Consider the following 11,217-nt stretch of genomic DNA (forward strand, 5'->3'; position numbering starts at 1 on the left):
TAAGTCCTTTCTCTTCAGGCCCCAAAAGGACCCTAAAAATAGAGACCAACAATGACGCCAAAGGGTCCATGGTGGGGGTCGTCTTTTCCCTGTATTTCAAGGATTGGCAGAAGATATCAGCGAATCCTTGGATTCTCAGAATCATAAAACGGGGTACGTGCTAGAGTTCAGGTCTCTTCCCCAGACAGTTTTTTCCCACAAGGGTTTTAGGGGACCCAGAGCAGCAAAAAATCCTAGAATTAGAAGTCCTGTCACTGATAAAAAAAGGAGTCCTAATTCAGGTTCCAAGCATAGAGACAGGTCTGGGCTTTTATTCCCCTCTCTTCCTCGTGAGCAAACCAGGAGGAAAACACAGGGTCATTATAAACTTAAAAAGATTAAATCTTTATCTGACCTACAAAAAATTCCGCATGGAGAGCATTGCGTCAACTATAAATATCCTCACCAGGGATTGCGTGAAGGCATCAATAGACCAGGAGGACGCTTACTACCACGTACCCATATATCATCATCATCATCATCAAAAATATCTGAGGGTAGAAGTGACACTCAATGGGTCTTTACTTCACCTACAATACAGAGCCCTCCCCTTTGGCATCTCACAAGCCCCAAGGGTATTTTCAAAACTAATAGTGGAAATGACCTCTTACATCAGGACGAACTTCATCCTCCTGATCCTGTACCTGGACGATTTTTTGTTGGTCGCAGAAACATCTCAAACCTTGACCCTACAAATACAAATAGTTTGCGCTATTCTAGCAAAATTAGGATGGAACATAAATGTTAAAAAAATCAAATTTAAATCCATCAAAAAGATGCGTATTCCTAGGAACTCTGCTGGACTCCTCCAAGCAGATGTCCTGCCTTCCAGAAGACAAAATCAATCCCCTGATAGACAGAATATCAGAAATCTACCTAGGCCATATGACATCTTTCAGGAAAGCTATGTCCGTCTTGGGCCTCATGACATCATGCATCCCAGCTGTACTATGGGTTCACTTCAGGTCCAGGGCCCTACAGTGGGACTTTTTAAATCAGTGGGACAGGAGCAGTCTCTGACTAGACCAACCCCTACACATCTCATCCGCAGCAAGGCTGTCTCTCAGATGGTGGTTGAACAGGGGGAACCTCATGCGGGGTATTCCATGGAAGTTAACCCCTACTCTCAACATTACCACAGATGCGAGTCCTTGGGGGTGGGGAGCTCATTACGACGACTCTTTTCTTCAGGGTTAGTGGGATCAATGTACCATTCAGAAATCCTCCAACTTCAGGGAACTGGCGGCAGTTCTTCAGGCCTTGAAGAGATCCATACCAGCAATTTCAGGTCGACACTTTAAGATCTATTCCAACAACACGACCACAGTGTCTTATATAAATCGGCAGGGGGGTACAAGATCGGCCTCGCTGATGGACTTTTATCTTCACAGAACACCACCTATTGACCCTATCAGCTGTCCATCTGAAGGGAAAAGACTTCCTAAGCCGAGAAACGCTTCGCCAATCAGAATGGTGTCTAAATACAGCCGTATTTCAGAAAATTATCCTCAAATGGGGGACCCCTTCAATAGATTTATTTGCGTCCAGGGAAAACAGGAAGACCCATGGATTCTTCTCCCTAGACCCTTTAGACTACCCAACTGCAATAGACGCATCCTCCCAGTGTTGGAGTCAAGAGAGGGGCTACGCCTTCCCCCCTGAACCTCCTCCCAAGAGTAATAAGAAAGGTCAGAGAAGACAAGGCCAGTGTTATATTAATAGCCCCCTTCTGGCCAAAGAGACCATGGTTTACGTGGTTGAGAAAAATGTCTTCAGACCAACTATGGGTTCTCCCGAACATGTCAGATCTCCTATATCAGGGCCCAGTAATACACCCCAACATTCAGAAACTCCATCTGACAGCCTGGAAACTGAAAAAATAATCCTTAGGCAAAGAGGATTCTCAGAATCTGTCATTTCCACCCTACTAGCCAGTAGGAAACCGGTTACCTCAAAAATATATCTGAGGTCCTGAAAATCATTCTTGAATTTTGCAGGCAAGGATATTAATCCTTTAACCAAACCAGATATCCCTTTAATATTGGATTAAATAAAAACCTTAAGCCTAGTACGTTAAAGGTTCAGATCTCTGCTTTATGTTCCCTTTTTAATTCTAAATTAGCAGAACACCCCTGGATCAAGAGATTCCTGCAGACTTAAGCCCCAGATAAGATCCCTAGTTCCTCCCTGGGACTTAAATCTCGTTCTCCAGGCTATGATAAATCCACCATTTGAACCAATAGACTCTTATCTCCTTGAAAATGCTGACACACAAAATGACATTCTTGTTAGCCATTACATCAGCCCGTAGAGTGAGTGAGATTCAGGCCCTCTCTGCCTTCTCTCCACATACCCTACTGCTGGATGATAGTCATCTTAAAAACCTTACCAGGATTTCTTCCTAAAGTGGTCTCTCCCTTTCATTTAGACCAAGAAATTGTTCTTCCCTCCTTTTGCGATTCCCCAAAAAATCAGAGGGAACTACAGTTTAACTGCCTAGACGTAAGAAGATGCCTAGTCCAGTACCTAAAGATTACCCAGGATCTAAGATCCTCAGAAAATTTGTTTGTCCAGTTTCAGGGTCATAAGAAGAGTTCGGTAGCCAGTAGAGCCACTATAGCGAGGTGGATTAAGCAGGCCATACAATTAGCCTACATAAATCAGAAGCTCAAACCCCCAGAGTTTTTCAGAGCTCACTCCACCAGGGCTGTGTCCACTTCGTGGGCAGAGAGAGCAGAGGCATCTCTAGATCAGATATGCAAGGCTGCTACATGGAATTCTCCTCACACCTTTTTCAAGCACTACCGATTACAACTGCATACAGCCTCTGACTTGGCCTTTGGTAGAAAGGTGCTACAAGCGGTGGTCCCACCCTAAAAATACTGATTTCTATTTTACATCTCCAGGGGTGCTGTCATAGATGAAAGGGTAAAAGATTGATTACTTACTGGTAATCGGTTTTTCAAGAACCCATGACAGCACCCCGCTGTTACCTTCCCTATTGTTTGTAGCAGATGAGGCCTCATAAGGTAGATCGCTAACCTAAATTCAAAGGGATTCTTTGTAAATATTGTATATATAAACGTGTGAGGGAATTTCACTAGGGTGGTGCAAAAAAAAAGACAACAATATAAACGAAACTATTTCTCATCCTGAGTTCTTTCTAAAGACTGGGGACTGGGTGTGTGGAGAGGTGTGTCCCTTTTTATATCCTCAGGTTTCCTGTCCAGCGGATGGGAAGTCTCTCCAGCGGTGCTGTCATAGGTTCTTGAAAAACCGATTACCGGTAAGTAATCAATCTTTTTCCACCTCCATTTTCGTCAGAGGAAGAGGGGGAGTTATGCTCCTCTAATATCTCCTCTTCACTAGAAGAATTAGAAACCCCTAGGCCCTGTCTTGCCTTACCAGACGAGGTGCTAGGAAGGTCATGTTTCTTTCTAAGGAAATTCCTAACCTCTGTTCGCACCATATATTTGATGCTTGCGGCAAGGCTGGTGGCTTCTTCTACGAGGATCTTATCAGAAACGTTTATGCCAGTTATGTTTAGATAAGAGGCTGCTAGCTTCCTACAACACATAGCACATTCTCTGTTGCGAGTCTTGTCCAACTTTCTCCTGGGACCCTCTCTGACCTAAGAAACATGTAATATACAAGGAAGCACAAAATTTATAAATGAAAAAAGGTATTTGTCCTACCATGCTTCCCAGAAGATCCCATGCCATTTAAAGTACAGGACTGGAGGATCTTGCTGGGTCTGATCGCTCAGGTCGTTTGGCGCGTCCTGCTTCTTCTCTTGGGGCTTTCATACTAGTTGTTTGGTTGGAGAAGGAGCCATCTTGGCTCAGGCCTAACCCCTCTAAGCGCTGTGGCCCTTACCGATTGATTAAACGAAGCGACAGAAGGGCTCGGGTGCGCGATGTGCCGCTTTGTTTCTGATCGGCATACCTCCAAGCAGAGTATGGTCTTAATAGAGAGTCTTGAGTCCACTGTGCTATTGATTCCTCCAAAAAAGGAAGCCTTACGGAATGGAGACAAACTGAAACCATTTGCAACGGATTTAGCTGCTTAGTTCTAGATATTGGTGGGTCGGTGCCCGGACCCCCACAAATCCAAACTTCTGACATGTCACTATGACATGTCAGAAATTTGTCAAACGTTTAGCTACACTGTTAGATCGTGGATTACAGCTTCAAAGGTGGATTTCCAGGCCCTATAATTCTCAGTACGGTCGTCAAACTTCGAGAGACTGGTGTTTATTAACTCACTGCCTATCATATATCTGGCAAAGTCAGACATTTCTGATCTCCCACTCCTTGTTGCTGGCTTAAATTGTGGTGCCCATGGGGCGTGCAAGTCCTCCGGCTGAGATGTATAAGGACAAAATGATGTAGCGTAAGGGTTAAGATGTGGTTTAGTCTCTGGGGGACATGCTGGCTTGATGCTGGAAGTTACCTTGTCATTGGTAGGTGGCAACATCTGTTGCTGGATGAGCCCATCCATGTTGTAGATTGGAAGTGGCGCTGGTATGTGCAATTTAGAAGTTTCTGTTTTGAGAGTTATATCAATGTGGCTAGCGTGAGGTATAGGCGATGAATGCTTTAGCGCATAATCAGTAGTTCGATAAGCTAGGTCTTCCAATTCTCCTGGAATTAAGCGGTTCAGATCAGTATCTTGGCCTAATGCTTGTTCAAAGACTTTGTTTGGCTAAGGCAGCTGCTTCTTCCTTTTTCATTTGGAGAATTTTTAACCCCTTCCCGCTTTGGCCACTTTTGACCTTCCTGAAATAGCCTAATTTTTCAAATCTGACAAGTTTCACTTTGTGGTAATAACTTCGAAATGCTTTTACCTATCCAAGCGATTCTGAAATTTTCTCGTGACACATTGGACTTTAAGATAGTGGTAAAATTTGGTCGATACATTCCGTATTTAATTGTGAAAAACACCCACATTTCCCGAAAAATTTCAAAAATGAGCATTTTTATTAATTTAAATGTATCTGCTTGTAAGACAGTCAGTTATACCACAAAAAATTGTTGGTAGTTAACATTCCCCATATGTCTACTTTAGATTGGCATAGTTTTTTTTAACATCCTTTTATTTTCTAGGACGTTACAAGGCTTAGAACTTTTGCTGCAATTTCTCACATTTTCAAGAAAATTTCAAAAGGCTATTTTTACAGGGACCAGTTCGGTTGTGAAGTGGTTTTGAGGGGCCTACACAATGCAAACCCCCACAAGTCACTATTTTAAAAACTGGACCCTTCGAATTATTCAAAACCGTGTTTAGAAAGTTTATCAACCCTTTAGACGTTTCACAGGAATTAAAGCAAAGTAGAGGTGAAATTTACAAATTTCATATTTTTTTTTGTTGCAGAAATTCATCTTTAATCCTTTTTTTTTGTAACTCAGAAGGTTTTACCAGATAACTGCAACTCAATATTTATTGCCCAAATTCTGCAGTTTTAGGAAATATCCCACATGTGGCCGTAGCGTGCTACTGGACTGAAGCACAGGTGTCCGAATCAAAGGAGCACCTAGTGGATTTTGGGGCCTCCTTTTTATTAAAAAATATTTTAGGTACCACGTCAAGTTTGCAGGGCTCTTGCAGTGCCAAAACAGTGGAAACGCCCCACAAGTGACCCTATTTTGGAAACTACACACTTTGAGGAAATTATCTAGGGCTATAGTGAGCATTTTGACCTCACAGGTTTTTTTGCAGAAATTATTGGAAGTAGGGCGTGAAAATTAAAATGAACATTTATTCAAAGAAAATGTAGGTTTTGCTAATTTTTTCTCATTTCTACAAGAACTAAAGGGGAAAAAGCACCACAACATTTGTAAAGCAATTTCTCCCGAGTAAAACAATACCCCACATGTGGTCATAAACCGATGTTTGGACACACAACGGCTCAGAAGCGCCATTTGACTTTTGGAACTAGGATTTAGCTGGATATGTGTGTGGACGCAATGTTGCTTTTGGTATAATAAAGGGGTTAATGAAGCATGAAATTACTAATTTATGGATGTTTGGTACTCTTTGAAGCAATCCTTGATACAGAGGCCTGGTTTTTCGGGGCAGGTTTCACAGTGGTAAATAGTGTCTTTTCTAATTCCCATTTTGGAACACACTGCACCTTTATTGTGTCCGTCCCTTCGTTGCAATTTGGGGCACTTCATTGGGGAAATGTTGCCCTGGTACAATACGTGGACCATCGCTACCAGCAGATGTGCTTGGGCCCTCCCCTGCCTGGTTCCCAAATAGATAAAATTACAAGATAAGAATTTTTTTTTAAAAAAAGAAAAGGAAAAAAGAAATAAAATAGAATTTACTGTATGATTGTCAGTTAAAAAAAACACAACTAAACGTTCGTCAGTAACTGACGCTATCTATTACTAAAAAAAAACATGTAGACTAACTAATGTGCTACAGTAAAACTAGGCTCTAAAAAATTACTGGACGAACGTCCGTTAAAAAAAAAAAACGGAATGTCTGATAGTAACTATTACTAAAAAACTTGTAGTCTAACTGAACTACGGTAAATTTCTACTAAAACTGCAGAAAAAAATTGCTAGATATATCTATCTAGATCTAAAACGAAATTAACGTTTCTAACGCTGGCGTATGCTACCCTAACGCCCTACCTACTAGCTACACCTAACTACTATTATTTTTTACATTTTATAGTGTATTCGAAAAAAAAAAAACCTGCACAAAAAATTGAGCACAGGTGCTGATCAGTGATGGTAATCACTGATCAGCGCTCAGTGGGCAAAGGACTCGGACAGGGAGGGAGTGGAGTGGGAAAGGGGGGGATTGGGACAAGGAAAGGGCAAAAAAAAAAAAAAGACTGATGGTTATCAGACAACCGCTCTGCACGCTGCCTCAAACTGGAATGGCGGCGTGTTAAAAACACCCGCCGGTGCTCTAGTTGGTCGGTCATTACAGACCGACCAATCAGAGCGCTCCTAGAGGTAGCATCACTGCCACCTCCATAGGTGACGTTGGTGGTGATGGGTGTTGTGTTAGACAGTGGTGATTGATGCTGTCCATCTGTGAGCTGTGACTCCAGGGCAGTTTTAACAAAAATGCCTGGTATTGGCTGGTCAGAATTGACTGACCAATAGCAGCGATCGCCAATGCAGGGGGGCCGAAACGGCACCCTGGGCGAGTAGTAGAGATGGCCTGCTGTCAGGGACAGCAGTCATCTTTACTCTGTCACAGTGCACTTAGCACCAATGACCGTTTCCCGTTGCGCAGTACCTATACGACGCTTTGCGGGAAGCACCTCCCGACAGCGCCATATATATACGGCGTATGTCGGGAAGGGGTTAATTGGGCTTCTGTCTCTGCCTCTATCTGTGCCATTTTTGCCCTTCTGCTTCCTTCTTAGAAATTCCTTTGCCAACGCTAGCTTCTTCTGCATTTTCACGGATTTCTATTAGCTTGTCACTTAGTCTCATTCCAGGTGGTCAACATTATCTGGAAGAGTTTGGTTGACGTTGATTGATGTGACCTAACCTCTTGCAAGTGTGCGATGCGGAGTTCTGCCTTCTCTTTGGCGTCTTCCCTTTTTTGGAGTAGAGAGCTAGCTCTGCTGAGGCTTTATAAATATCAGTTACTCAGGAATGTGATCTACTTTGCAGACAATCGCTGGCAGCAAGCATAGGCGGTAGCTAACCGATTCAAAGCTGCGTTTAACTGTGCGGTGTCATTGTTAAAGCGTGGAAGTGTGGCTATGTAGCGTTCAGCTCTTTCCCATAAGTCATCTAGGTTGTTGCAGAACTAGTCACTGGTTGCCTCATAGTTCTCTCTAATCTTTTGTGTTGGTTTGATCACGCATTTAGATTGTACTTCAATAAGCCTGGACTCTGCTTCCTGTACATCTGAATTGTCAGAAACATGGTGCATTTGCTTTGGTTCAGCGACCAGAATCCAAAGCTTTTTGTAGACATGTTATGTCTTTGCTTAGAAAAGTACTTTCCCTCTAAGATAGACTTGCAGCTTAGCTTACAGGTGACAAACTGTGGATAACGAAAAATCATGACCACATACACTTCCTAAGATAGCGGATGGCTCTAACCTTGCTTGCGGACTATGCGTATACATGCAGACGCTGTAGACTTAGGTTTCCTTTGACTATTCTACCACTGATGCACGTGAGAGAAGCCTCTAAGTGTGCGTGGAAATCTCTTGTACAAGCAATGGAAGATGGTGAACTCGCTATACTCATTACCTTAGCGACACCAGTTGCATGTAGAAACCCAGTGAGGGAGGGAAATACATACTTCCCCTTAAGGCTTCATGCCCACTTCAGTCTTTTTCTTCAGGGTGCTGGCCGTTTTTCAGATGGCTAGCACATTGACCCATTCATTTCAATGGGGCCATGCACACTTCAGGTTTTTTGACGGTCCTGTTGCTCCCTTCCGACAAAAGTAGAGCATGTCCTACTTTGGTCCGAGAGTCTGTGACCGTGAGGTCCATGCAAGCCAATGGGGCCATCAAAAAATCGGAAGGCATCCGTGTGTGTGCAGAGGTACACATACAGACAGATACTGCACTAATAGGCAGCCACTTCTCTCTGTCAGCACTGATCGAGAGAATAAGTTGTCTTGGTGACGCGTCCCTCTACTGACATCCAGTCCGACCTCCCTGGATGACGCGGTCTGAAACGTCATCTCAGGAGGCCGGACTTGAGGAAGAAACACGCAAGCAGGGAGTTCTGGGTAAGTAGTAACTTTTTTTTTGTTGCAGGTTTTTTTAATGAACCATTAATCTATATTGTGAGCGCCGCTAATGGCTTTCCCTGTCCAGCGGTAGTCCCTGTCCAGGGTGCTGAAAGAGTTAAAGGGCTGCACTGATCAGCAATAACTCTTTCAGCACCCTGGACAGTGAGTACCGTTGGACAGGCAGTAGCATGTGCGGCACTCACAATATTGTGTTCATAGTGTGAACGGGTTTCAGTTTCTGAGAGGAAACTGTACACGGTACACGGAAGTGTACACGGAGTACACACGGGAAGCACACTGTTCCAATCACAGATAAACGAATCCGTGAAAAACGGCCGTGAAAACTGTGATGGAAGTGTGCATGAGGCCCAACAGCTATCACGTACTAGTACGTGACATGTCATTAAGGGGTTAATGTGTTTTAAACCTAACTCAAGAATCACAGATGCACCTTTCACAAGAGCAATCTAAACCGGTATATGAAATATGGATCAGGTTATATGGGCATGTTTTTGGGCTCAAGTATTCAGTAACAACCCTCCACCTTTTACCAGTATGTGCCAATTTGTGCATTGACTTTGCAGTATAGGATCAGTGGCGGATTAAGTAGACCATGGGCCCTGGGCTGTTACCCAAACTTGGGCCCCCCTTCCTCACCGCCGCCCTGCCGCGCCGTAACTATTTTTAACACTACCTTTTTGGGCAAGCATTAACAGTGTTACGATTTCCCTTGTCACAGCGCGGTGTCCCTACATACTGACAGTATCACACTGTGCAGGGACACAACCTCCTGACAAGGGGAATTGTCTATCAGTCCTGGACTGCAGAAAGACTTTTTGTGAAATACAAGGATTCCTATAATAAAAATGTCAGGAGAGGTGACAGATTCTCTATAAATCTAGTGACTCACAGGTGACGACGTCTCAGATTCTAGTAGTTTTTTTCCTCTTTTCTTCTCCATCCGGTCCAGCGCTCATGACGACTTCTCCCGGCCATGACTCATTTCTGCAGAATTTGCCACTCAGACGTCTCCTCACTTTTCCAACATTTCCACACCTATAAACGAAAATAAAGTTATCATGGTGCCACATACTGTACCCCTAAATATAATAGCACCAAACACTGCGCCTGAATATAATAATACCACACACTGTAAAACACCACATACACACAGCCCCCTGTACATAGTGCCACACACAGCCCCTGTAGATATTACACACCCCCATAGATATCGCCATACACAGCCCCCTCTATATATCACACATCCCCCCCATAGAGAGCGTTACACACAGCCCCCTATAGATAGTGCCAAACAGCCCCCCTGTAGAGAGCGCCACACAGCCCTCCCCCTTGTAAATAGCACCAAAAAGCCCCCCCTATAAAGAGCGCCACACACATACCACTGTGGATAGCACTACACAGCCCCCCCCTTGTATATAGTGGCACACAGCGCTCCCCCTTGTATATAGTGGCACACAGCGCTCCCCCTTGTATATAGTGGCACACAGCGCTCCCCCTTGTATATAGTGGCACACAGCGCTCCCCCTTGTATATAGTGGCACACAGCGCTCCCCCTTGTATATAGTGGCACACAGCGGTCCCCCTTGTATATAGTGGCACACAGCGGTCCCCCTTGTATATAGTGGCACACAGCGCTCCCCCTTGTATATAGTGGCACACAGCGCTCCCCCTTGTATATAGTGGCACACAGCGGTCCCCCTTGTATATAGTGGCACACAGCGCTCCCCCTTGTATATAGTGGCACACAGCGCTCCCCCTTGTATATAGTGCCACAAGGTTATGTACACATTTAAAAACTTTATATTATAATTATATATATATATATATATATATATATATATATATATATATATATATATATATATATAAAGTATGTGTGTGATTGATTGATTTCATTAAAAAATATTTTCACTTTTTGAGATACAGCTGCATTGTATCCTGTATCCGTCAGGTCAGCAGGACTGACAGGATCAGTGACACGCAGGATCCACCTCAAATCTATCACATCTAAGATTAGAATTTAGCGCAGGGCCCGTTTCACTGATCCCGTCAGTCCTGCTGACCTGACGGATACAGGATACAAAGCAGCTGTATCTCAAAAAGTGAAAATATTTTTTAATAAAACGGAATTACAAGTTGCACCAAACACACATTTTTATATAAAAAAAAAAAAAAACGTGATTTTTACGACGTTTTTTCCGTAGACAATTGCTATTTTAGAATTTTTATTCATAAAGTTTGAAAATAATAGTAAAAAAATAAGCTTTTTTACGTTTCAGCTATTTTTTTTGGTAATAACAGTTTTACCCTAAAATAGACCTTTTATTTGTAATCGTCATTGTTTACCGTAAATTTTAATATATTACATGTCTATATTAGGGTAATTGGGTCAGCGCTAGCGTTACAACAATGTTTGGCGGGGGGGGGGGGA

Source organism: Rhinoderma darwinii, unplaced genomic scaffold, assembly GCF_050947455.1.
Source record: "Rhinoderma darwinii isolate aRhiDar2 unplaced genomic scaffold, aRhiDar2.hap1 Scaffold_81, whole genome shotgun sequence".
Lineage (NCBI taxonomy): Eukaryota > Metazoa > Chordata > Amphibia > Anura > Rhinodermatidae > Rhinoderma > Rhinoderma darwinii.